General features: G+C 35.8%; 1 long non-coding RNA gene across 2 annotated transcripts; it reads left to right on the top strand.

Annotated features, from left to right (window-relative positions):
* LOC127543247 (uncharacterized) lies at window positions 1-27,102 on the top strand. 2 transcript variants are annotated; one of them, XR_007949175.1, is made up of 10 exons: window positions 1-4,287; window positions 4,481-4,565; window positions 5,722-5,852; window positions 8,530-8,772; window positions 10,233-10,328; window positions 13,478-13,558; window positions 21,103-21,337; window positions 23,025-23,263; window positions 23,561-23,677; window positions 25,186-27,102. It is a non-coding gene; the product is annotated as an uncharacterized LOC127543247 (long non-coding RNA). The 2 variants fall into 2 exon arrangements; XR_007949174.1 differs by having other exon boundaries at window positions 1-4,565.
* The last annotated feature ends 111 nt before the right edge of the window (window positions 27,103-27,213 follow it).

Here is a 27,213-nt window from a genome sequence, read left to right as displayed (position 1 = left end):
TGTAAATATCCGTGCTTAATTTAGCCTTCTTTGGGGAGAGGAAGGGGAAAGGAATAAAGTAAAAAAATATACAGCAGAGAAAAAAAGAAAACCTACAAGGAAGCAAAGATGGACAGCTCTGAACAATGTGTAGTATTTATTATATATGCTTTCTTGAAATGGAAATTTATTGCTTTACATCTTAAATCCTCTCATTTTCTTCTGTGTACAAGGTGATTTTTTTCTATTTAAGTTTTTAATAAATACATTTAAGAAAATATATCAACCATCGAGTATGGATTAGAAATCCAAGAAGCTGGTTTCAGGGAGATCAAGGAGGCCATTCCAATAGTCCAATCAAGAAGTAATGAGGAACTAATTAGGGTGGCATCTATGTGAATGGGGAGAAGGAAATAAATCCTTGAGTTATGGAGAGAGAAGGAAATAAGTCCTTGAGATATGGAGAAATAAATGGCATTACTTCAAAACTTATTATATGGAATAAGTGAGAATGTGGAGTCAAAGATGACACTGATATGATTCTGGGTAACTTTTCAGATTGGAAAGCTCTCAACAGAAACAGGGAAATTTTAAAAAGATAGTTTGGGGAGGAAATTTAATAATTTCCGTTTGGGGAATGCTGTGTTTGACATGTTTTTTAAAACATCCAACAAGCAAATGGTTAAATAGAACTAAAGCTCAGGGAAAAGGTTGTGCTGAATAGAGAGATGTGTGAATCATTTGCATAGAGATTTTAACTGAACCCAGAGGAACTGCTAAGTCACCAAGTGAAAGAATACAGAAAGAAATGAAAAGGCCCAGCATAACATGGGCTCAAATCCAGTCAAAGAAATGAAGAAGGAATGGTTAACTTAATAGGAAGAGAACCAAGAGAAGTCAGCCAGTCAATAAGCATTTATTAAGCAGCTACTCTGGGTTTTCAGAGAAAGGCAAAAGAAATTCCCTGTTCTCAGTCTAATGGAGGTGATAACATGGAAATAATTGTGTACTATTTACAGGATAAATTGGAAGTGATTAACAGCCAGGAGGCACTAGAATTAAAGGGAATTGGGAAAAGCTTCTTTTAGGAGACTGGATTTTAGCTGGGACTTGAAAGAAGCAACAGAAGCCAAGATTCAGAGATGAAGACGGAGAGCATTTTGGGTATGAAGGGCAGCCAGTCAAAATGTCTGGAGTTTGAAGATGGAAGAGGGAGCACTCAGGAGGAGAAGACAGTTAATTGTTTCAAATGCTATAGGGAGACAGGGAAGGATGAGTAAAAGTCACAGACTTGGTAATTATGAGATCACTTTGAAAAAAGCGGTTTTAATTGAGTGATGAAGTTGGCTAGAAGTTAGAATAGATGAGAAAAGAAAGTAATGAATATAGATAGATTTTTCAAATATTTTGGCTAAGAAATAAAAAGATGGACCATAGCTCTCAGGGATAATACAATATAGTGAGGGTTTTCTTTTTTTAAAATTTAAAAGATTACGGGCACATCTGTGGTGAGCAGCAAGGAAGAAGCTAATTTTTGTTTTTGTTCAGTTGTCTGATTTTTCGTGACCCATTTGGATTTTTCTTGGCAAAGATATTGTCATTTCCTTCTTCAGCTCATTTTACAAATTTTGAGGGAAATTAGGTAGTCAAGTGATTTGCCCAGGTTTTTGAATTAGGTTCTTCCTGACTTCAAGTGGGGTGCTCTATCTACCTAGCTGCCCAGAGTTGCTAAAGAGATATGGAAGATTAAAGAGAGATAATAGTGGGGGAAATGTGCCATAGAAGATAGGGAGATAATGGGATAAAGAACTATGTATTACCCAAAGATTAGAGTTGGCAAGGACTTTTCCAATAGGACCGGAAGTGAAGAAAGAATGGGAGATGTCAAGGGATTATAAAATAAGAATGATAGAAGATAGTCACATTGTATGGCCTTGTTGGGTTTCTTTTTTCTTTGTAGCTATATACAGTAAATTCCTCAGCTGAGGAGTTGGGAGAAGGAGAATTCTATAGTATTCTAGAGGAGAGGAGGTTTGGAGTGAATAGCCTTATGCCACAGTTCTCTTTAACTGTCCTGACTCAGTTTCCCTGCACTAATTTCCCTTGTCTCAGTTTCTTTAACTGTTCTGTGTCAATCCTCTAAGCTGTAAAACTCCCCCTCTGGTCTGACTGAGGACCATTTGCCCTAAGGTTATAAATTGTTAGCAAGATAAACAAGAGAGTAGACCTCTTGACTCTTTTCTGTCCTCAAGAATTTACAATATCCCTCTGAAATATTCCAAGATACCTCACTGATATCTTTATTTCTGTGTATTCAGAACATCCTGTCTCTGGGTTTTTAGGATTTATGGCCTCCCCCATCCTGACAGAAGTTTTCCCGCGCTTCTTACCCCTTCCTTTGTTTAGAGAAAAGGTATTTAAGAAGTTGGGGTTCCTCCATTCATTGCTGGAGGCTGGAGACCCTGGACACTGGATTCTTTGGGATGACAGTCTCCTCCAGCCCTGGGACCAACATGGATTTCTTGGTCCCAGTATATCTTTATCTCTGTCTGACTGGATCATTTGAGAGGAGAGTCCTGTCCAGTCAATCTTACTCTCCCATTGATAAAATATTAAAACCTCTCTAATCTCTCTCCTGCCTCAGTTTCTCCAGCATTACAATAGGTGGGGAATTAGAGGAGTAAAACGATTGCCTTACTGCAGTGAGGATTTAGTTGAGATGAGTTAACAAAATTTGTGGTGGATCCAATCATCCTAGTTGCATTACTTCTTCTAACTTCATTTTAGAGTCCGTATATGAACAAAGGAGAAAGATAAGTGATATTACTGAAAAGTTGGAGTTTGGCAGGAATATCTCCAGGACAGGGAAGTCCAAAGTAGAAAATAATGTAAAGTTTAGTGAGTTAAATAAGGGATAAATATTGGGGAGGAAGAGGAGTATATTCTGAGTTAGAAGAGATGCCATGCTTTGGGATAAGTGTAGGAGGAAAAAGGGTTACTATCAGAGGGATTTCAGGTCTTGATCATGGAAGTGAAACATGCAAGTGATAGCAAGATCAGGGGTGTGGCCTTCATGGAGTTGAGAAGACTGAAAGGCTGGGAGTTTGGTTGTGAAGTAACATCACAATATATTTGTTACAACTCCCAGGAATAAAGGCAGAAGTTGGGATGTAAAGAAAGACTGTGACACAGTCACTGAACTCACCGAGAAATAAGGGCAAATGGAGCAGATAGCTAACAGCTACCAGAATTTCAAAAATGCTGGTGAAAAAGTTCGCTGAAGTGAATCTCAAATGGACAGAAGCTGCTGAGTGAGAGAAGAATCGTCTAGAATGACTCTTAAATTGCAAACCAGGGAGAGGGGAGGGTGGTCCTAATCGAGCTCCTGTCACAAACAAGGAAGTGGAGGGGAGGGGTTTGGGGGAGATGCTGAATTAGAGGTGTCTCTTGGGCATTCAGTTGGAAAGAGCCACTAGACAGTTGGCGATGCGTGACTGGGGCTCGGAGGCTGGATATCGCTCACAGATCATAATGCTCCTCCCGCAATTACTCAGGTGGAGGAAGGCACCGGCCGGATACACAGGAATTTTACATTAAGGAGGCTGAGAATAAGCGCGCCGAGTGGGGAGGAGACGGTTTCTTCAGGAAGCCCAGCACTCCGTTGGGACCTTCGGGAGAGAAAAGTACGGAAACCCAAGTTCCGCGGCGCAAAAGAACGCCTTCCCATTCGGAGGCTCAAGTGTGGCTTCCGGAAGCGCCGGCACGCAGCTACGAGAGAATCTACCTCATTTTCGGCTCTGGGGCCGCCCCAGGATCCGGAAGACTGGACAAAAGAAAGCGGAAATCCGGTGGCGCGCAGTGCAGGCCGGTATCTGTAGGCAGGTGAAGAAAGACCCGGGAATTGTTCAACTTCCGGTTAAGTGCCGCAATCCCTGGGGGCTTGTGGTAAAAAGAGAAAAATGGTTGTCTCCTGGGCGGTGGGGTCTAGCTTCTCGTGTTTCTCTTTGCTTTCGGGAGTCTCTCGCAATAAACATCGCAAAGTACAATGGCCTAAAAAAAAAGCAAAAAACTTCCCCTTCTACTCCCGTTTGTCTTCACCACCATCTGTAATCCATGTCGGTCCCTTTCATTTAAATCAGATTCCCATGATGCATTGCGCCCTGGGTCCTTGTGATTGGTCCGGAGACATTCTACATCCGTTCTACATTCAAATCGTGGCGCGGGAATGTTTATTCTGCTTCTGAGATGAAGCAGCTGTCTGGAGTGGCGTTAGCTAGCAGCTGCACTGAGTTGAAGGACCTGAATGAGGTGAGAGCTCCGTTAGGGTCTTGGGCGGGTGGGGCTCTTCTCGGCGTCGCCGGTCATGAGGTGGTGCTGTAGGAGGTGTTGGGCGCTCCCGGTAGCTCCGCTTCCTGGACTGGCCCGGGCCGAGCGGAAGAGGCGGACGCACCTCGAGCACTCGTCCCTGCCCTGCCCTTGCTATTTCTCAGTCTGGTTTTAGGTTTCCCGTTATGACTCCAGCCGAGTCCCGTTGGCAAGAAGGAGGATGAGAAAGGAAAAAACATCCAGGTGGTGGTGAGAAGCAGGTAGGAGCCGCGCGAGATTTGGCCCTCGCGACTTCGTGTCTGTAGGTGGGGTCGGAGGTCCCCCTTTTGTGATGGAGCTCGGCCGGGTCTGGGAGACAGGTGAGGGATGACGTTCGCATTAGACTTTGCGCGTTTTGTTATTGGACCCCGGAAAACCCCCAGGGTTAGTCTGCACTTGCTCAGGTGCCCCTGCATGTCTGTCATGTCATTTGAAACTGATGGGGCTTTTCACAGGAGAGGTCGTGGACGCTCCCAACTAAAGCTTTTGTTGTGTCGGATTGCCTTCCTGCCTGTCACTCTTGTGATAATTGGGATTTGGGTGCGCAAAACCTGCTTCCGGCTCCAGCTCTATAGGCTAGATTTATCCGAGAATCTGGTTATATTGTGCTATTAACATTGTTTTACTGGGTGTTTTTGTTAGCTTTTTTTTTTTTTTTTTAATTTCATTTTTGAGACTAAAGTGGAGTTTGTGTCCCTGCACTTAGTCTGGGACTTTGTAGGCACTTAATAAATGCTTATTGATTGATTATCTGATGACCTCTTTGCATTTCTATCAGCATTTGTATATGTGTTTAATTATTATTTTAAGGGCAGCTAGGTGGTAAAGTGGATAAAGTGTAGGACTCTTCTTACTCTTCTTCTAAACTTCAAATCTGGCCTTAAACACTTACTAGCTCTGTGACCCTGGGCAAATCATTTACCCCTGTTTGCCTCAGTTTCTTCATATAAAATGGGCTGGATTTTTTGCTAAGAAAGCTCCAAATGGGGTCAGGAAGAGTCAGATGCTGAAATTATGACAAAAGCTTTATGTCTATGGGTAAGTCACTTGAGTATAGCTTCCTCTTATTTGACTGAAAAACAACAACTAGTTTTATAGATAAGAAAACTTCAGCTTTGACATGTTAAGTGACTCTGGAGTCACACCCCGAAGTAAACATCAGTTGAGATTTGAACCATAGTCGCCTCACTCCAGTATGTCCTCGGTGTCTTCCTCACTCCTCTTGTACTGGAACCTCCACCTCTTACTTTGCCACTTCCCCAAACTCCCCACAAATCTTATCCTTATTTCAGAGTTGTGAGAAGTATGTGAAAATTTTAAGTGCTTTGCAAATCTGAACATACTAATCAACAACTTTCATTATTACTTCACTTTTAGCATTGCCCATTAGGCTGTCACCCAACGTTGTTGTTCCTGTTGTTTGTCCTTTGTTCTGGGTCCAGTGACCAGATAGAGATCAGGACGATTGGAGATGGCTGAGTGCAGTGGGAAAACTGGGGCTTTTTAAGGTAAGGTCTTCCACAATTTTCAGGTTGACTGAGGCTGCACCCATTCAGCAATTAGGGTTAGATAAGAACTGAGTCAAAGAATTTCCTTTTTCACCTAGTCAAAAAAACATTTAAATAAATAAATGGATAGATGGATTTGGGAGGGAATCCCTCAGAGTTTCTGGCCAAAGCAGAAATGAATGCAGATTTTATTTATTCATTTTATATCTTGCCACCAGACCAGATGGCTCTGGAGGGGAAAGTGAAGTGATCTTGCATAGCCTTCCCTCACTTAAATCCAGTTCACTTGCATGTCATGGCATCTGATATCATGTTCCTCTTTCAGAACAAAGGACAAATAACGTCTGTGAGTAAAGGTGGCCTGGAATTGGTCAGTTGGAAGACCTCCTTTCTTCTTCCCTCCTTCCTTTCTTCCTTCCCTCCCTCTCTTTTTGTCTCCCTCTCTTTCTCCCTTCTTTCTTGTTTCCTTCCTTCCCTCTGTCAACATAGGGTATTATACTCTTACCTATATGTGCTCTTAAAAGCATTTTTTTCCCTCTCTTGTACCTCTGAACCCTCCCAAGATATCTTGGGGTTTATTGACTCATTTCTTTCTTTAAAATTTTTTTTTTATTATTATTTATTATATCTTTTTATTTACAAGATATATGTATGGGTAATTTTTCAGCATTGACCCTTGCAAAACCTTCTATTCCAACTTTTCCCCTCCTTCCCCCCACCCCCTCCCCAGATGGCAGGTAGGCCAATATATGTTAAATTATATGTTAAATGCAGTATATGTATATATTTATACAATTATTTTGCTGAACAAGAAAAATCGGATTTAGAAAGAAGGTAAAAATAACCTGGGAAGAAAAACAAAAACGCAAGCGGACAATAACAGAAGAAGTGGAAATGACGTGTTGTGGTCCACACTCATTTCCCATAATTCTTTTGCTGTGTGTAGCTGGTTCTCTTCATTACTGAACATTTGGAACTGATTTGGTTCATCTAGTTGAAGAGAGCCACGACCATCAGAATTGATCAGACTTGATTTATTTCTTAAGGACCACGCCTAACTGGCGAGACTTACATGAACTGATGCTGAGTGAAATGAGCAGAACCAGGAGATCATTATATACCTCAACAACGATACTGTTTGAGGATGTATTTTGATGGAAGTGGACCTCTTCGATAAAGAGAGCCTTAATTGATCAAAGATGGACAGAAGCAGCTACACCCAGAGAAATAACACTGGGAAATGAATATAAACTGCTTGCATTTTTGTTTTTCTTCCCGGGTTATTTATACCTTCTGAATTCAATTCTCCCTGTGCAACAAGAAAACTGTTCGGTTCTGCACACATATATTGTATCTAGAATATACTGCAACCCATTCAACATGTAAAGGACTCTTGCCATCTGGAGGAAGGGGTGGAGGGAGGGAGGGGAAAAATCGGAACAGAAGTGAATGCAAGGGATAATGCTGTAAAAAATTACCCTGGCATGCGTTCTATCAATAAAAAGTTATTTAAAAAAAAAAAAAAAAAAAGGACCACGCCTAAAACCAAAACCAATTCTAATTGGCCACTGATAGGTCCTAAGCTAAAGCCCCATTTGGTCATTGTTTGTGTCCTGATTAATTCAATATTATAATTTTAAATAGGAAGGTCATTAAGTGTGCCCATTACTCTAGCTGTGCTGCCATCTTGTGGCTTTCCTTTGAATTGTAACTGTCATTAGGGAAAGGTTTCAGTTATTTTAATGAGTCAGGCCTACACCATAACTCATTCAGCAAATGTCCTGAGATTTAAAACAAATCTTCAACTCCTCTGTCCTTCAATCTTTTGATTTATGTACTCAGTATGCTAAGTTGGATTGTCTGGGTAAAATAGCCTAAGGAAGGAAGGGACAGAGTTGGCTAGTTAATCTTGATTCTGCTTTCCTGCTAGCAAGTCTCTAAATGAAATTTGGTGTACTTAATGGATGTATTGTTCTGGGGGAAATAAAGTTAAATCTAGATGTCCTTTCTATTTCTGATCCCTGAGCTTGAATAGTTCCCAAACATTTTATCTTTCAGGTACAGTTCTGTTAAATTGAAATAGTTACCATTGCCATTTGAAATTCTAATTAGCAAGAATTCTGAAGGAACTAGTAGACTAGTTGGGTGCTCAAGAGCAAGATTAAAAATATGCTTTAGCAGTTAAGAGCGGGGGAAAATTGTCATTGAATAATGCTTTCTTATTTCTTTGACACAACCTCTAGACTAAGATTAATGTAGTTCATACGATCTAGGTTCATGTCTTCATAATTCAAATCATAATTACTTTCCTATCTTGTAACCATGTTAATAGTGTCATAATGCTTGTTTTGTTTTTAGCTGATCCCACTCTATTTTCTGTTACTATATATGTATATATGAAATAAACTATAGTTGAAGGAGAAGAACTTGTTAAAATTGGAAAGTTGAATTTAATGAGTATCTCCTTGTGAACTTGGATGCTAATTTTGTAGATCTTACACCTTAATGTTTCAGATTTCTGAATAATCATTTTGTTATTTGCCTCATATTGGTAATGAGCTTTTAACTGTTAAGTAATAAATACCTCACTAACAATTTTAATATTAAGTCTGAAAGCTCTAAGATGTATAGACTATTTGATTAAATTCATTATGGTTTTTTTTTTTATCTTTTTCAGATTGATATTGCAGGAAGTGAAAATATTGGTCATTCTGGGGCAGTTGACAGAAGAGCTTAGGAAGCTGGCAATATTAACCAATCTCTTTTAACCCTTGGAAGGGTTATTACTGCCCTTGTTGAAAGAGCGCCACACATTCCTTACTGAGAATCCAAACTAACTAGGATCCTTCAAGATTCTCTTGGGAATTGTACAAAAACATCTATAATTGCCACAGTTTCCCCTGCATCAGTCAATATAGAGGTAAAAACAAAAAAAATATCACTTTGAAAAACTTTAGAAAATATTGTATCTATAATTTTTTTTCTAGATTATGAGAAAATAATTGCTCTTCAAGTAATTAACCCATTCATTTTCAAACTATCTATGGGAAAATTACCTAAAGTAGCAGCCTGCTACTTCTTGGATGATGTGTGTTTGCGTAATTTGTGCAAATAGAAAAATATAAAGACTTTATAAATGATCTGATAGAATGTAACCTATTTAAAAGTAGGAATTGTTTCATTTCTTGTATTTTTATGTCCAGCACCTGGTCCCTAGTGGTACTGATGATTGTTGTTTGAGCTTAATTTAATATCTTCTTATGACTCCTGAGGAAACTCAGCTTCAGAGTTTGTGTCTCACTCAAGGACAGACAGTGGCAGTTGCTGAATCAGAACATGGCAGGTCCTCATACTTCCAGCTACTGCTTTTACTGTACACTTTGATGCCTCAAACTTATGCAGTTTTCTTAGCTGAAAACTACCTGCCACTTTTCTGCTCTTTCCACACTTCCATATTTATGTGGAAAATTGTTGGAAATTGTTTTGTTCATAATTAACAATGAGATAAGTGGGATGGTGTCATTTTTTTTTAAGAATATGCAAGTTTGTTAGCTTTTGGCTTTGGATGTTGCTGAGCCCCAAAGGAAAACATCTGGTGCTAGAAAAAAAGAGAAGCAAAAGGGAGGGAGTGGTTTGTTTGCCCTTTTATTGTCACCATTGTTTTGTTTTTAGTGAACAAAACAAGGTGTAGGATGTTTCTAAGACATCTCTTCCTCTTGGAAAAAATGAAATGTCTGTTCTGTACGTTCTGTTGTCGTTCAGTCATTTTTCCGTTGTGTCTAACTCCTCATGACCCTATTTTGGGTTTTCTTGGCAGATGCACTAGAGTGGTTTGCCATTTGCTTCTTTGGTTCATTTAACAGATGAGCAAACTGAGGCAAAAAGATTAAGTGACTTGTCCAGGGTCACACAATGTCTGAGGCCTTTGAACTCTGGAAGATGAGTCTTCCTGACTCTAGGCCCAGCATGGAATTTGTTCTTGTTGGGTATAATAGGATTTTTTTCCAACAGATTTCCTTGTATTGTTTGATCCTATTTACGCTTCTTACCAAAAGATTTATTGGCACAATATAAAAGTTTCAAATAAGTAGAGTTCTTTGTTCTCCAAAACTATTTGAATTAAAGATTATATCATTGCAGATTGAATTAGAAGATCCAGGACTCTTGAGGATTGAAAGTAGAGGAAAGTAAACACATATTCAGATGCTTCAGTATGTGCTCTGTCTTTTTTGTTCCCTTTCTGCTTTTGGCCTTAGCTAATTGGATTTCCTTATAATTTGTATGTGACTTTAAGCTATGTTATGTATCATGTGATGATTACTAGTAAAGCATGATACTGTACAAATAATAATAGTAATTCATTTGTTCTTTGCACAACAGGAAACATTGAGTACTTTGGAATATGCTCATAAAGCAAAAAATATAATCAATAAGCCTGAAGTTAACCAGAAGCTCACCAAAAGAGCTCTTATTAAGGTATTTGTGATTTCTCAGTTAACTAATGGTCTTTAGTTGACAGTTCTCAGAAGAAGGTATTTGAAAAATACTTAGTCCTTCCTTAAGTTTTTGACTATAATGTTTTTAATCCAAGTTGACATCATTAAATAACTTATACAAGTTTTTCTTAATAAATAGCTTTCATTTCTATATGTGTCATCATTTCTTTTTTTAAGCTTTTTTTCTCTTTTTTCTACTTCTACAATTCCATTGAAAAAGAAAATAGAAAATTCTTGTAACAGATGTGCATTGTCAGACAAAACAAACTTCAATATTAATGTCCAATATGTCTCATTTCACACCCTGAACTGATTATCTCTCTCAGGAGATGGGTATAATGTTTTATCATTAAGTCTTTTAGAAATCATAGTTTGCCATTACATTGACTAGAGTTCCTAAGTCTTTGAAAATAGTTTGTCTTTATACTTTATATATGGTATTGTATAAATTATTGTCCTTATTATGCCCAAGTGACTATAAAACTATGCATATCCTTTGATCCAGCAGCGTCACTACTGGCGTCTGTATCCCCAAGAAATCATAAGAGGGAAAAGAATCCACATGTGCAAAAATGTTTATAGTAGCTCTTTTTGTGATGACGAGGAATTAGAAATTGAGTGGATGCTTATCAATTGGGGAATGATTAATAAATTATGGTATATGAATGTAATGGAATATTATTGTTTATAATAAATGATGAGTATGCTGATTTTAGAAAAGCCTAGAAAGAATTACATCTACTAATACTGAGTGAAATAAACAGAACCATCGTACATAGTGACAGCAAGATTGTGTGATGATAAACTATGACAGATTTAGCTCTTCTCATCAATAGTGATTCAAAGAATTCCAATAGATTTGGATTAGAAAATGCCGTCTGTATCCAGAAAAAAAAAAACTATGGAGACTGAATGCAGATTGAAGTATAGTAGTTTGATTTTTGATTTTTGTTTCTTGTAGTTTTTCCCTTTTGTTTTGATTTTTCTTTTACTCCATGACTAAAATGGAAATATGTTTAAAATGAAAAAAAATTTTTTCCCTTTTCCTACTTACTTCATCTGCATTAGTTCATATCAGTTGTTTCTCTGAAACTGTCCCTTACATTACTTCTTAAGGTGCAATAGTATTCCATTCCATTCAAATACCATAATTTTGTTGATACGTACCTTAAGTTTCCAATACTATCACAAAAGGAGCGCCATTATTTAAGACATAATAACCGATTTCTAATTTTAATGTAAATTATATAAAATCCTTTTACTGAGTGCCAATACAGTGTCTAACTCGGGATAATCAACTTATTTCCCTAAGGTTATATTAGGAGTGCTTAGTTGATTTGATAGACAATGTACCTTATACTTATATTGTACTTTAGCATTAGCAAAGAACCTATACATTTGCCATCTTACTTGTTCTCATATATCCTCAGCATTTACTCACTTTGATAGAATCATAGAACTTTGAGTTTAGAAGAAATATTTTTTTTAAATTAAAGTTCATTTTCATAATATATACATGAACAATTTTCAACATTCACTCTTACTAAACCTTGTGTTCTAATTTTTCCCTCTCTTCCTCCACCCCGAGACTGCAAGTAATCCAATATATGTTAAATATATGCAATTCTTTTATACATATTAGAAGAACTTTACAAATATATTTAACCCCAACTCATAGTTGAAAGTTCCCTTCTATGACAATCCTTTAAAAATCTATCTTGTTTTTATTAATAGTTTTTGTTTTTATGTCACGTTCATCTTCAGTTATAGCTCTCCCTCTTCTCTATCCATCAAGTCATCCCTTGTAATGAAGATTTTTTTAAAAAGGGGGGAAGGGATAAAAGTTTGAGTAAAAGACCAACAGATCCACATACAACATGGCTTTCAGTATGCATCATCATCCATCTCTACGATCCTCCCCTCTGCCATGAAGAGATGGAGGCTCCTTTTTTCAATTCTTTTCTTGTACCTAAATTAAGAACCTCTTCCCAGATTAGTCCTCATTTTAGACTGAGCCCAGCTGAAGTTCTTTAGTTGATCAAGCTATGTAATTATGGGGTTATTCTGGTGAGGTAAAAAATCTTTTCTTTTTAGAAAATAGACATTTCATCCAGAAATAGCAATTAGGCTTAGAAGAAAGCTTTCAGCCTTATGACTCCCTGACCTTCCTTTATTTCTTTGGGTAGTGTTAAATGGACCCAATATCTCTATCAGCATCTTCCTCCATACTTCTTAATATTCCCGTTCCAAATTAAGTGTGTACTTGGGACATAAAGGTTCCTTATCTTATTCGATCAGTCATTAAAGATTTATTTTTCAACTCATCTAGGATTTATTGAGCCCTTACAAGCATCATAGGAGACCAGAATACGTAAAATAATTAGGGTCTTTATAACAGCTTTAAACTGAATGTTTATAGTCTAGACAGGGGTCCTCAAACTACGGCCACGGGCCAGATGTAGCAACTGAGGATGTTTATCCCTCTCACCCAGGGCTATGAAGTTTCTTTATTTAAAGGCCCACAAAACAAAGGTTTTGTTTTTACTATAGTCCGGCCCTCCAACAGTCTGAGGGACAGTGAACTGGCCCCCTATTTAAAAAGTTTGAGAACCCCTGGTCTAGAATATTGATTGGGGGTATGGTGAGGAGTTGAAGCCATGGCCTCTTGTTTTCTAATCTATCTTGTAAGGGTTTAGGTTTGGATCTTTTATTCCCCATGTTTCATATATATGAATTTTAAAGATTTGAAGATATCTACACATTTGCTTTCACTTAGATATAAAATAAATTAATAAATTATCTAATATTTAAGTCACCTACAAGTATAATATTTGAAGGTAAAAGTTTATATATTTACTACTAAAAAGGATTTCAGATCATACATTTATTTTGCTAAACTTCTTTGAAGGTAATTTTGAAAACTTGTTGGTCTGTTTTTTTTTTTCCTTTGAATCCTACTTTTTTGAGATTGTATACTTTCTTGGTTGAATAATGTAACAATGAACAACAGAGTTGTAGATAATGTTTTTTTTCCTCTTGATCTTTGTAGTAATTCATTCTATGCATTTTGAAAAATTTTGAACATAAAATAGATAATAAATTGATGCATAAAAATTATTTTTATTACAGGAGTGTACAAAAAATAGAGGTTGAAACAAGATTTAGCTGCGGCCTGAGAGAAAAATGGAGTCTACATTTCTGATGAAAACTGTAAGTGAGTCCTCAGCTTTAAAACAGATGAAACCAGATATAACATTTTCTCATATTTATGACCACAAGGCACCTTAAATGTAGGGAGTGAAGAGGAGGGGGGAAAGAAAGAAGGAGAGGGAGATGTAAAGGAATTATTAGTTTTGTTTGAACCTAGGTTACATGTCTAGTAGCAAGGGGTGGATATTTCCAGAAAAACTATTTCTGCTTGATAAATGGAAAATGCTCACAAAATAGCTGTCCAAAAATAAAATGAGATACTTTTAGGTAATGAGATCCCCATTACTAGAGGGCTTGATTCAGGGACCAGCTGTAAGGCTAAAAACCAAAATGATTTATGCACAATTTAAAACATTAATAAATAGTGCTGTTCTCCAAAGTTTTAAAATTGGTTAATAGAAATGAAAGTTGTTTCAATATAGGACATTTCTCTAGCTAGATATCAGTTTCTCCTGAAAATAAGTAATGATGAGAATTACGTGGTTAAGTTGTCAAATATTAGTATCATTAAACTAATGTACTGTAGTGAGGTCACATTTCAACCCTTTTGCAATTTAAGCACATTATTCTTACCTATGTTATAATTATATAAATCAACATAACGTAAATCTTTTGGCTGTGCTCACTTCAGTCTTGTATCATTTTATACAAGCCTTCCCAGGTTTCTTTTATATATTCCATTATATCCATAAACCATATTTTAACCATTCCACAGTTGCTGGGTATATGCCTTGGTTTCTAATTCTTTGCCACCATATAAAGAACCACTGATAAATATGTTTGCACATGAATCTTTCCTCTTTTATATCTTTGACATATAGGAAAAGCTTGTCTTATTAGTTTTCTATCAGTATTACTATATGGTATTGAAATTTAAAATATAGTTGTCTCTGAAGAATAAAAATGAATTCACACAGAGGGCAATGGTGAGGTACCTGGTGGGTAGGAGCATAACATATAACTAGTGAGAAACTATGAAAAACAATAGGAGTGATAGATGTCATCAAAAAATTATCTGATAAAAAGAGAAGGTAGACTGGGAAAATGATGAGGAGATAGGAGGTTGATAGCTAGTATTCCTAAAAATTTATGTAGCTTAAATTAACCATGTTATCTTTTATGATCATTTCTCTTTCTTTTGGTCATGGATTCTTCTCCTACCCATAAATCTTACCAGTAATTTAATTCCATGCGCCACACAAATTTGCTTATGATATCACCCTTTATGTCTACTTCTTATGTCCATTTTGTTCATATCTTGGTGTACATTATAAGTTGTTGGTCCATGCCCAGTTTCTGCCAAACTTCTTTCCAGTTTTCCTAACAGTTTTTGTGATCAAAATTAACCCCTTTACATCCTGGATTTTCTCTATAACATTATTGTTTTATGAACTAGAGGTTGATAGAGTGTCTCTCTGATAACTTTGTAATGACAGAAAGGAGACCCTACAGTGTGTTGCATGTATCCTCTGGCAAACTTAGGTGAGAAAGTTTAGATTAATCTTAAACAAAATTGGCAGGCCTGGATAAGTTTCAGCATGCTTAGCTGGAAGGAATTCCTGAAACAATGAAAATCCAAGATTTGTTTGAGAGCTTTTTGAAATCTATGAGGAGGGAAGCCTAGAAAATGCTATTTTACATCCCAAAGTCAGAATTGAAGAGTTACTCTTAAGTAGACAGTTTTATACTTATTGAAAATGTTCCATAAAAAATAAATTAAATGAGTGTGGGCTCTTGACAGATTTTTTTTTTGTGGCTAGGTTGAATGTTTTGTTTTTTAAGATGTGTAAAATGGAAACTGTTGTTTAAACCAGTTAGTATAAATTTCTGCACTGACAAAAAGTGCCAGTTGTGAAAAGGCTTCTCATCTGATTCTTAACATAAATAATTCCCAAGTGATATAAAGAACTCACCAACAGAATTAGTTTCCTTATCTGTAAAATAAAGGATTGTATCAGATAATCTTTTAAGATTCCCCTCTAGTTATAAATTTGTTTAATTACTGGTACAGACGTTTTTTGAATAAACAAAATATACCCCCTTAAAAGTAGCTCTTACACTAGAAGTTATAAATTTGGAATAGAAAATATCAAAAACTAAATTAAGTTTAAGGTACCAGACAACATAAGCAATATCTTTTTTCAGTGTAGCTCTTATTCTCAGGGAAGTTACTTCTTAGCATATTGCTTTAAGCTTTGCTATGATATTTTGTTTATTTTGAATATTAATTTTCTGTAGTAAGTATGGTTTTATTATGTCTGAGTTAAACTTTTTTAATAGGTGGACATGTTCAATTTTATAATAAAGCTTAATGAGGAAATGTTCAGGGTTCAGAAATTAACTTCTTAATTAATATGAAGGGCATTTAATTCATAAGGAGGTATAATTATACAACTATTAATGCTGGTAACAGCATTTTTATGATCATTTAGGTTCTAATATTATCATCTTGTATCAGTGTTGTGATAAAAGAGGAGCTAATGATATTATTGGCTGAGTTAAAAATTCTGAGTACATTCTCTTTTAAGCATGTAAATCATATAGGATCTGATTTAAAATAGAGTAAAATTTACTTATAGCTTTACTTGTATCCATGTTGTTCCCAGAGATGTTTCTCCATTATATTCTATCCTTGGGAAGCATTTGTAAATTGATCTTTGAAAACCATGCTAATCTTTTTTTTTTAAATGAAGATTTTATATACACACACACACACATATATATATACATACATATATATATATATATATATATGTATATGTATGTATATGTATTTTGTATATGTATATATACATACAGATACACACACACAAAACATTTCTTTTTCAAAGCAGTTGAGATTAAGTGACTTGTCCAAGGTATACAGCTAGGAAGTGTTAAGTATCTGAGGCCAGATTTAAACTCAGATCCTCCCAATTTAGAGCCAGTACTCTATCTGCTTTGCCATCTAGCTGCCCCGATAATATATTTCAAAAAAAAATTAAAAGATTAAAATCAGAATTTTTTCCCTGGAAATATTTTATGGAATGTTCAAAGATATTATGAGGTTGTAGTGATTTTTTCCCCCCCTTAGGAAAAAGCAAGTCTTATATATTTGTTGTTCTGAGCTAGAAACCTAAAATCAAGTCTCATTGAAATAGAGTATATTAATCTATATGCAGTAGAAATAGATCATGGAAATTTCAAAGACATTATAATGATAAGTTGAAATGGATATGGAGAGAGGAGAAAGAACTAAACGAATAATTTTGAGATTTTGATGCTAGAAAAACATTGTCTTAGAAAAGGGGAAACCTAGAAGAGCTCTGGTTTGAGGAAGAATTTGACTTTATACATTTTTAATTTAGAGTAACACCAGGACATCCAAGTGGCGATGTCTTCAGCTATGTAGAGTTATACCTGGAGAAAAATAGAGCTGGATGGAAGTGATAATTGCAGTCAAGAAAGTCTAAATGAATTTATGGAGAAAAGAACAGAGGACCAGGGACTTAACTTTCATTTATGATCATATTAGTGGGGGCAGTAAGAGGGATTGGTGTCAGTGAATACAACAAAAGCAAGAGTCCAAGCAGGGGTAATAGATCTAGAACAGTATTTTAAGTAAGCCCCAGTGCTCTTTCTGTTACCTCATAGTGATTAAGAGCTCTTATGTTTACTGTCATTTGGTTGGAATAATCTTTCCAGATACTTAAATCTATAAGAATTAGATTTTATTCTTTTTGTTGTAAGTTCTTTTTAGGTATAACTTAAAATACGTACTTACTTTTTTTTACCCCACTAACAGTGTTACAAATGAAATTTCTTTAAAAGAGAGTGTTTTCTACTAAGAATTATTGTAATTATAACTCTTAAAATTCATGATTCTGAAAAACAGAACCCTATAACTGTCTTTGTGAGAGGAAAAATTATGAATATGTATCATTCATCAATCAAATATTTATTAAATGCCTGTGCTCAACATTGGGGATGCAAATACAAAAGAGACACTATCTGCAAGGAGATTGTTAGCTTTAGATGTTAATGGGGGAATCAACAAACAAAGAAAAATATGTATACTATAAACAGAGTTAATAAATTCAAACATATGCTTATGGTCATTTGGAAGGGAGAATGTTAAGGGACAGGTCAGTTCTCCGAGAGCCTCCACAGCTGTGGATCATAACATCTGAAGGAGTTGCAAGATAGCCTTTGCTGACACAGATGTTGTGGACTGGGAATGAGATAAATTGGAGGTAGAGGGACAAGGAGAGAGGTCAGACAACGCAAATTGCCTCTCAGTCAGAGAGGTCAGAGAACAGAAATGGCCTCTCAGTCTCTTTGTATCCTCCTTTCACAAGAGGAGATCCATTCTGTGTTGGATCTCCAGCAGTGATCTAACGGATTACTCCCGTATATTCCAACAGGAATGTTCAGGGTGTTCAAGAAAAACTCTGAATATGATACCTAAGCTATGTCAAGGGGAAAGAAGCAGTCTGTGAAGCAGTTAGTTTCAACTATGGAGGACAGCTAACATTAACTATTGACTATCGTGGTCATAATGTGGAACAGAGAGAAGGCTAGTACAGCTGGATTACTTAAGGGGTGAGTGGAATGGGGTGATGCCCAATGAAATCAGATTTAAGTAAGGGCTAGGTTGTAAAGGTCTTAAAATCCAAATAGATGTCTTTATATTGTAGCCTAGAGGTGGAATTGAACACCCAAAATGAGTATGTCTATATAAAAGTAGAATTAAAGAAGAATATTGTATATGATACCATGAATCTCTATTCCATATCTTGCTTTTTAAAAACATATGCCAAATTAACATGTTGCTTTCTTGTTTGAGGTATTTCCCCCTTTGTTTTTCTTATTACCTCCTTCAAGAGAGCCATCTTTGTTATAAGACAAAAGAATTTTTTTCAAAAAAAAAGAGATTCTTTGAAACTTTTAAAGAACAATAAGTACCTATCCTATTAAAATTATTCTCAAAAATCAAGAAAAAAGCATTCTAGCAACAAATATAGTCATTAAAAACTATTTCAAATCATATAATTATCTTTAGATTTGGGGGAAACTAAAGTATAGGCTTCATTTATGCTCAAATTACTATAAAAGTATAAACATGGAAGATTTTTGTTTAATATAATAAAAATGTGAAAATGTGTCTCAAGATCAAAAGTAAAAACCACAAACACTGGGAATATACCGTACTTGGAACTTTCCCAATAAAGAGGAGTAAAGCAAGGTTATCACCAAACTTTCCTAATAAAGAGGAATAAAGCAAGGTTACCACATGTTCTACCATTATTTGATATAGTTCTAGAAATGTTAATAATAAGTAAGATAAGGGAAAGTGATTTAAATTTGGGCAAAGTAGAGATTAAACTCTTCCTATATGCTGTTGATAGGATGCTTTTCTTAGTAAATCCTGAGGAATAAAAAAAGAAACTAATTGATACAAGTTAAAAAGAAACAATTGATATAATTGAAATTTAATGTCATACCCACAAAATCAATAGCATTTCTATAAAAAATCAAAATCCAAGAAGCAATCACGGGAATCATTCCCTTCTAAATCCAAAAGATTTATCTTCCAAAGGTGTCCTGTTTGTTACTTTTTCTACTTCCTTCTGTTCCTTTCTTGAATTTTTAAGTTTCTCTGGCCCTCTTTTTAAATTTTTCTTTTTCTTCACTGTTGTTACTCCCTCTTCCACTTCAAATTCTCCCTCATCTAAGTCAAGACAAAATCTTGTAAGGAGCATAAATCAAGCAAAACAAATCCACACAAGTGTCCATGGCCCAATATGAATGTCTTTTTTTCTGCCTTGAGTCTAATAATTACTATTTGTCAGGAGATATGAGTAACATTCATTATCATAGGTTCTTTGGAGTCATCAGACTGTTCAAAGTTGTTTAACTTTACAACGCTATTGTTACAGTCAATTTTCTGTATATTTTGGAAATGAGGCCTTTATCAGAATCTTTGACTATAAAAATGTTTTCCCAGTTTATTGCTTCCCTTCTAATCTTGTCTGCATTAGTTTTGTTTGTACAAAAACTTTTCAATTTGATATAATTAAAGTTTTCTATTTTGTGATCAATAATGAACTCTAGTTCTTCTTTGGTCACAAATTCCTTCCTCTTCCACAGGTCTGAGAGGTAAACTATCCTATGTTCTTCTAATTTATTTATAATCTCATTCTTTATGCCTAGATCATGAACCCATTTTGACCTTATCTTGGTGGACAGTGTTAAATGTGGGTCCATGCCTAGTTTCTGCCATACTAATTTCCAATTTTGTCAGCAGTTTTTGTCAAACAGTGAATTCTTATCCCAAAAGCTGGGGTCTTTGGATTTGTCAAACACTAGATTATCAAAGTTATTGACTATTTTATTTTGTCCTGTGAACCCAACCTATTCCACTGATCAACTAGTCTGTTTCTTAGCCAATACCAAATGGTTTTGGTGACCAATGCTTAATAATATAGTTTTAGATCTGGTACAACTAGACCAACTTCATTTGATTTTTTTCATTAGTTCCCTTGAAAGTCTTGACCTTTTGTTCTTCCAGATGAAAGTGCAAGAAGGAAGAGAGCCACCAGGAGCCTGATCAAAGATGGAATGTCTTTAACCATTTCTTTCTGTGCTCACTCTTAATGTATAATCATGGCAGTAAGTGGTCCTGATTTCATGCTTTGATAAATTACTTTCTTGTCTGAAGTCTAGTGATGAAGAAACCTAGACAATCAGGGGCAGTTAGGTGGTGCAGTAGATAGAAAATCAGCCCTGAAGTCATGAGGACCCGAGTTCAAATCTGGCTTCAGACACTCAACTTCCTAACTGTGTGACCCTGGACAAGTCACTTAACCCCAATTGCCTCAGCAAAACACAAAAAAGAAATTTAGACAATCATTTAGATTTGATTGCTACCTTTGGATTTTTTTTTTTTATTACTTCAGCATGTAAGAGAGAATGAGCCCACCTCCGTGTCTTTTATGTGCATTTTACTTTTCTAATAAGATTTCAAGATTGTTGCCTTTGCAACCACGTACTTAGGGACCACTTAAAAGAAAATTGGTGACCAGCTTGTGGTCTGGCTTACTTGTTTGAACATAACCCTTCCTGTAGAGGGCCAGAACTTTGGAGAAGTATACTTGAAACAAGATGTTAACTCAGTGTAATTGATGAGATAATGGTCCTCTAGTTTCCATATATACTTGGTACTTAGTATGTAGGGTATTTAAAGGCTGAGAAAGACTGGAAGACAGCCATTCTATATTTGACCATCCTCGTGGGGCTCTCCTGCCTTCATGACTTCTCCACTAAGACCAAAGACTCGGGCTGATCCTGAGGTCCTCCAGAAAGCTAGCCCGAACATTACACCTTCCCTTATGTTGTTTATGACCTGATTTCTCCTTTTGCAAAAGAGAGATAATTCTTCAGTATTCCCATAAAGGAGAATGAAAAAATTCACATCATTTCAGTTTGTCAGAAAAAGAACTGCCATTTTAAAGAACTAGTGAGTCTAATTTTTTTTGACAAATTTTCATTTATATCTTCTTTAGGTTGTAAAGCAAAGGTTGTGTTATATCCAAATTGGAGATCATGGAAAAAGTCAATGGACCAAAGGCAGTACAAGACATCCAGCTGACCTCCTTTCATGATGAAATAACTAATGACAAGGAGAGGCTGGTGCAACAGAGTGAAGAACTTCACGATATCATGAAACATGATTGGAATAAACTTAATTGCTTCTTGCAGCAGGACCTGAAACTGGATATTCCAAAGGTAGTTTAGAAGGTAAGCCAAGTTATATTATTACAGATTTCTAGTTTTGTAAACTATTTTCTTGTTTTGGTTGTCTACTCTACCTCTAGCTTCATGCTAGAGGTGACGAAAACAAAGTATAAGATAGTGCTAGCCTTGAGCAGCTTAGCCCAGTTAGGGACACGAGGAGAATGAAATGACTGTATTTAATGTAAAATTAGATTGGGATGGGGATGGTGCACATAAGGGCCATAGAACAAGTAAAACATCAGTATGGATTGGAGTTACCGGTAAAAATTGCATAAAGCCACTGACTGCGAGAAATGGAAGGAGTATGGAAAACATCCAGGTGCATCCTCTCCTTCTACAGAAGCAGAAGCAGCCTCAGAGAGGTCCAGTGACTTCACACAGACCCCAGGCAACGCAGCAAGTGTTGGAGCACAACTGCTGGCTCCAAACTCAGATTTCCTTCCACTTTACAGAATATATTCTAGGAAGTGTGACTTAAAGTGGAAAGATAAAACTAAATAAGAGGAATCCTATGTGCAAAACTGCTTGGAGACAAACCTAGGAAGGACTATTTGGAGGACATTGAAAATCTCAGACTTGATTTGAGATAAAGAAAGGGCTTGTGGTAGTGTAGCAAATAGGGAGCAGATCCTAGATGTTAGAAGATGAGAGGATCTCTGGTGGAGGGCTGGAAGGGACCACTGGCACATCTGATCGAGCCCCTGAACTGAGCCCCAAAGAGAGGGAATAATTGCTTCAAGGTCCAAAGGTTAGAGAAGCAGATCATGTGTCACCAGGTCCTCTGACTCCAGTTCTGGGGGGTCTCTAGGACTGTTACATAAGAATGTGAGTTTGTGCAGTGAGAGGCTTTGAAGGTTTTCAGAATCTGTTGGAGTGTGTGCATGTGTGAGTGCGTGTATGTTTCCTAAAGAACAGATGGAATTTACTGTTAACTTTCTGAACAAGTGAAAAATAGGTCATGAAGGACAGAAAAACTTTTGAAAAAAGATTGGATGACATTTCAGGGAAAAAACTTGTTAATCAAAAATGTCAGAACTTATAAACATTTCAGGTGATCATCTTTAGAAGGCTAAAAGCTTGAATTTGGTCATTTGCTCAAAATAGTTTTTGAAACTCCTCTAAGAATTTTCTTCAGAATTAATGGCATATTCTTTTGAATATCTTTAGCTGTGACAAATCTTTATGCATTGAAGTTATTTGCTGTTCTTGTAAATGATTTTAAAGTAATTCAGAGCCAAATAATATGAAAAGATTAATGATCAATTTGAGGTGTGTCAAAATTAATAAAAACCTTTCATATGTGACCTGTTGAACAATGGCACCATTGTTAGAATAAATACCTAGCTTCTCTACCTGACTGCTTTGAAGAACAACATTTATTTGAATCTATAAATTCTGATCTATTTGTGTAAAAATCTTTATCATTGCAACTTCTTAGAATTAGAAATTCCAGCAATGTAGTGTACATGTGGTCCTCGCTGTCAGCTGTTGAGATAATGGTCACACTGGCACTGTGTAATAAGAGCTACTAGAGGGCAGTTAGATAGGATTTCATTTCATCTCTTACTTTAAATGTGAAGAGTTGAGGGACTCGCACAAGTAACAACAAATAGCGAAAGTGGGACCAGAAGCAAGATCCCTTCTTTGTACTATAGAATGGCACTTTAATTTGTTTGTTTGCAATATCTAGGGAAGGTTCAACTCCACAGAGGAAAATCTACTCATACCCATCTACACTGCTGGGAACTGAACCTTGGGAGCAACTCCTCAACCAGCTGAGAGAGAGAGCCCAAGCTCTTAACAACAGTAATTGTTAAAGCAGAAGACCTGAGTCAGCTAAAATGAAGTGTTGGGATCTCCGGGTTTCTGGCTCCTCCTTCACCAGGCTCCTTTTTAATTGTGATACAGACAGCTCCTTTGTGAGACCATGTGAGTTTTCCCTTCCTCTCTTCATCCTCGGCCTCTCAGCCTCTTCCTATTTTGTAAACCTGACTCTTCAATTTTCCTGTACCTTCTTAGATATTAGAGGCTCTTGCATCTCACTGCACATAAAACTAAAGTGTAGTTACAGTCTCTCTCTCTCTCTCTCTCTCTCTCTGTATGTGTGTGTGTGTGTGAGTGTGTGTGTGTGTATATATATATATATATATATATATATATTATATATATATGAAGAATGGTCATTTCATAAATGCTGATTGAGTTGAGTCCATCTTTCTTTTTTAGGACTTAGAGGAAGAGAAACCTGCTCTGGAGTTCACCAATGAAAACATCATAAATGAAGAATCAACAGAGGACACAAGTGTATATGATCCTATAAATGGCGGTATTCCTATTTTCCAGGTAACTGAATGTCACTGCCTCTGATATACATAACATAATTTATTTCTTCTTCTGTTAATCTGGGCAATTTATATTTTTATAGGTAATCCTCCATATCACTTAGATTATCAAATTTATTGACATATAGTTGGGCAAATAACTCCTAATTATTGCTCTAATTTCCTCTTCATTGGTGGAAAGTTCTCCTTTTTATTTTCAGAATTTCAAATTTGGTATTTAATTTGAGGTTTTTAATTTGTTCTTTTTCTAGCTTTTTTAGTTGCAGGCCCAATTCATTGATCTTCTCTCTTTTTTATGCAAGTAAGCATCTAGCAATATAAAATTTCCCATAATAACCGCTTTGGTTGCATCCCACAAATTTTGGTTTGTTGCCTCATTATTGTCATTCTCTTGGATGAAATTATCAGTTGTGTCTATGATTTGTGGTTTCACCCACTCATTTTTTTTTAGGACTACATTATTTAGTTTCCAATTAATTTTTGATTTATTTTCACCTGGCCTTTTATTGCATCATGAGCTAAAAAAAAATGAATTTACTAAGGTAATTATAGAAAAAAAGGAGAAAATGATTTAGTCAGAGGAAATTGTTGGATATCAAAACATATCCATTGCAGGAGATCTGTGAGAGGTGACTGAATTATGAAGCATTTCTTTTATATAATTATACATTTGTTTTATGTGTTTCCTGAAAAAAAAAAGAGGCAATGTAATGCAATGGATAGAAGGCTTGTCTCTAAGACCCAGGTTCAAGTGTTGTCTCTGACATTTACTGACTGTTATTTGGAAAAGTCATTTAATATCCTGATGAAACTCTAAGGTGGTTAGTTTTAGAGAAGGGGATGTCCTGTAATTGAAGGGAGCATCCTATTACAGTAAGATCATAATTCTTATCCCTTTTGCCTTCTATAAACAGGAACCAAATTATTGCCCTGCTACCAGAGCTATCTCCTCTGAGAGATAGAGCATAATATGGGAAGGAAAACAGGAATAATCAGATGTTGGGGCTAGGGAAAAGAAAGATCCATTTCTATTTTTCTGTTTTCCAGAGCTATTCTTTTTTCTCTCTCAGTTTGGAATACATAGTATACCTATGAAATCTTAATGCTTGTGTATGTACTTTTTATGTGCATGTTTGTATCTGTATAGGCTGACAATAATCATGCACATACATAAATTTGAAATTCCTGTGGGGAAATTTCCATAGGGGATGAATCTAGTTCAAAAATCAGTTTTCTTTGCCCTCTCATATTTTGCTAACCAATTTCTCAAATGTCACACATTTCAAAATTTTAAGGTCTCTTCTACAGTGAAATATCTACTCAAGATTTAACAAAAAGCATCTGATAACTGGCATTTATCTATATGAAATCTATCATCAAATATTTGTCCCATTAAAGTAAGAAAGACTGACTCAGAATTGAAAAGTCTCTTCAGAAAATATGCTTGTTCTCATCCTGATACCAATATGGTGTCATGAAAACATAATTTTTTTTTGTTTTTTTTTTTAGCATCTTTATGTTGGAGATTCTTCATTGCTGATGGTGAGTTTGTGTTGCTCTGTCCATGTCCTTGTTCCTTTGAATTGCCTTTCTCTTCCCATAATCAAGCGTAACCTTTTGTGAGGCAGCTGATTGACGTCAAAGGTGCCAATTAAAGCTATAATTTTTCTATATTCAGTTTAAAAATTTACTAACCTACTGTATATAACATATTGTACAAAAATTTACATACTTACTGTAGGCAGAGAACTGAGATACTAGCCAGAATGTACCCTCTTAAGTTTATAACCTAGTGGTGGTGGGAATGAATGAGCCATAAAACAGCCATAAAACTTGATAAAAGCATTAGAAAGTGGTTTAAAGGAAGGGTAGGAATTCAGCAGGCAACTGGATGAAGAATGCATTGAAAAATGGAATGAAGCCAGATTATGGAGGATCTTGAATAATAAATAGGTTTAGGAGTTTGAACTTTATTCAGTATGAAAATCAAGCAAATAACTATGAGATACTAGTGTATCTGGAGACCAAGTCCTCTTCACAAAGTATCATGTTCCAACCCAAGCATGGATCCTTTTCCTTTTTAAAAATTTCTTTTGGGCTTCATGCCTAGTAGTGGTATTGTTAGATTAACGGATATGCATGATTTTATAATCCTGTGGGCATAGTTCATATTTTTGATCATTTATTAATTGGAGAATGGCTTTTTGAAATAAATCTGACTCAGTTCCCTATACATATGAGAAATGAGGCCTTCTTTGGAGAAACTGGTTTCAAAATTTTTTTCCCAATTACTATTGTAAACTGTATTTCCCTCCTTCCCTCTCTCCCCCCCGAAAAAATCATGGCATATTTTCTTTCAATTAAGGCACTAACACAAAATGTGATCTTTTATTTTCTCTATTTGGGGCAGAGCACAGTGATTATTTTTCACTTTTCATACCATCTGGTTAGTGGAATATACATGAAAAAACAAATATTCCTGAAAGGAATATTTAGCAAAGATACTCATTTTAAACTCTGAGTGACACAGTTGCAGACTTTTATGACTGAGCAAAATTTTTCATTGTCAAACTAGAAGTGAACTGCTAAAAATTCGAAATAAAAGAATTTTATGGGTAATTGAATTAAATCTAAGACAATGGACAAATGATTGGAACAGATTTTCCTTAACTTCTGTACTGATTTTTTCTAATTCTGCTTAAGGTCTTTCCTAAAATCTTTAGTAACATGATAGACACACTATGAACATATTTCCAAGAACAGTTTCCTGCCCTGATTCTCAATTTTGTTGCTCTTTTCCTCAAACCATTAAGCCCACCTCAGAATGACACTTTCACATATTAAGGAAAAGACCAGGTTCTAACTTACCTGAAACTATTAAAACTTTCTTTTGAAAGAAAGTAAATCTTGCAGTGCTGCCTTAGTTCATATATAAACTGTTTCAGTATAATAACTTATGTTCAACAGCTGCGTTAGTATGTAACATATTCCACGAGACTTCCCAGTCTTAGAAGAAGTTGATTTAACTCGAAGTATGGGTTACTATGCATGCTGGTTTAATAGTTCAAAGTAAATGTTATAAAAGCAGCAAAATCAGCCTACTTCTTAGCTTACTTGTCAATAGAAAGAGTAGAATTACAAACAGAATTACTTTTTCCTGAGCCTATTCCCTTTGGGTGAAGAAATGCATTTAAATAACTTAATATATTGAATAACACATTAAATTCAGAGGCAGAAGGGAACATCTGGAGTTCTTTACCAGTTATGCTGTCTTTTCTCCAGATGTGTAAAAGGTGATAAAAATTGAATTTGTTTGTAAGGTACTAACCAGTTAATTATTTTGCATATGTCTAATTTTATTATGCCTGTATATTATGTTGTTATTATAAATTTAGATTGAATAGAATAAATTCACTGTGATTAAAATTGTCACTGCTTTTATTCTTTAGCATAAACCACAATCCAGATAGTGCTTTTATGTAAAAAACAAACCCCAACACTTTTTTATTGGATAATAAATAATTTATAAATCTTTAA

The sequence above is a fragment of the Antechinus flavipes genome, chromosome X (assembly GCF_016432865.1).
Source record: "Antechinus flavipes isolate AdamAnt ecotype Samford, QLD, Australia chromosome X, AdamAnt_v2, whole genome shotgun sequence".
NCBI lineage: Eukaryota > Metazoa > Chordata > Mammalia > Dasyuromorphia > Dasyuridae > Antechinus > Antechinus flavipes.
This window is presented reverse-complemented; position numbering and strand designations above follow the sequence as displayed.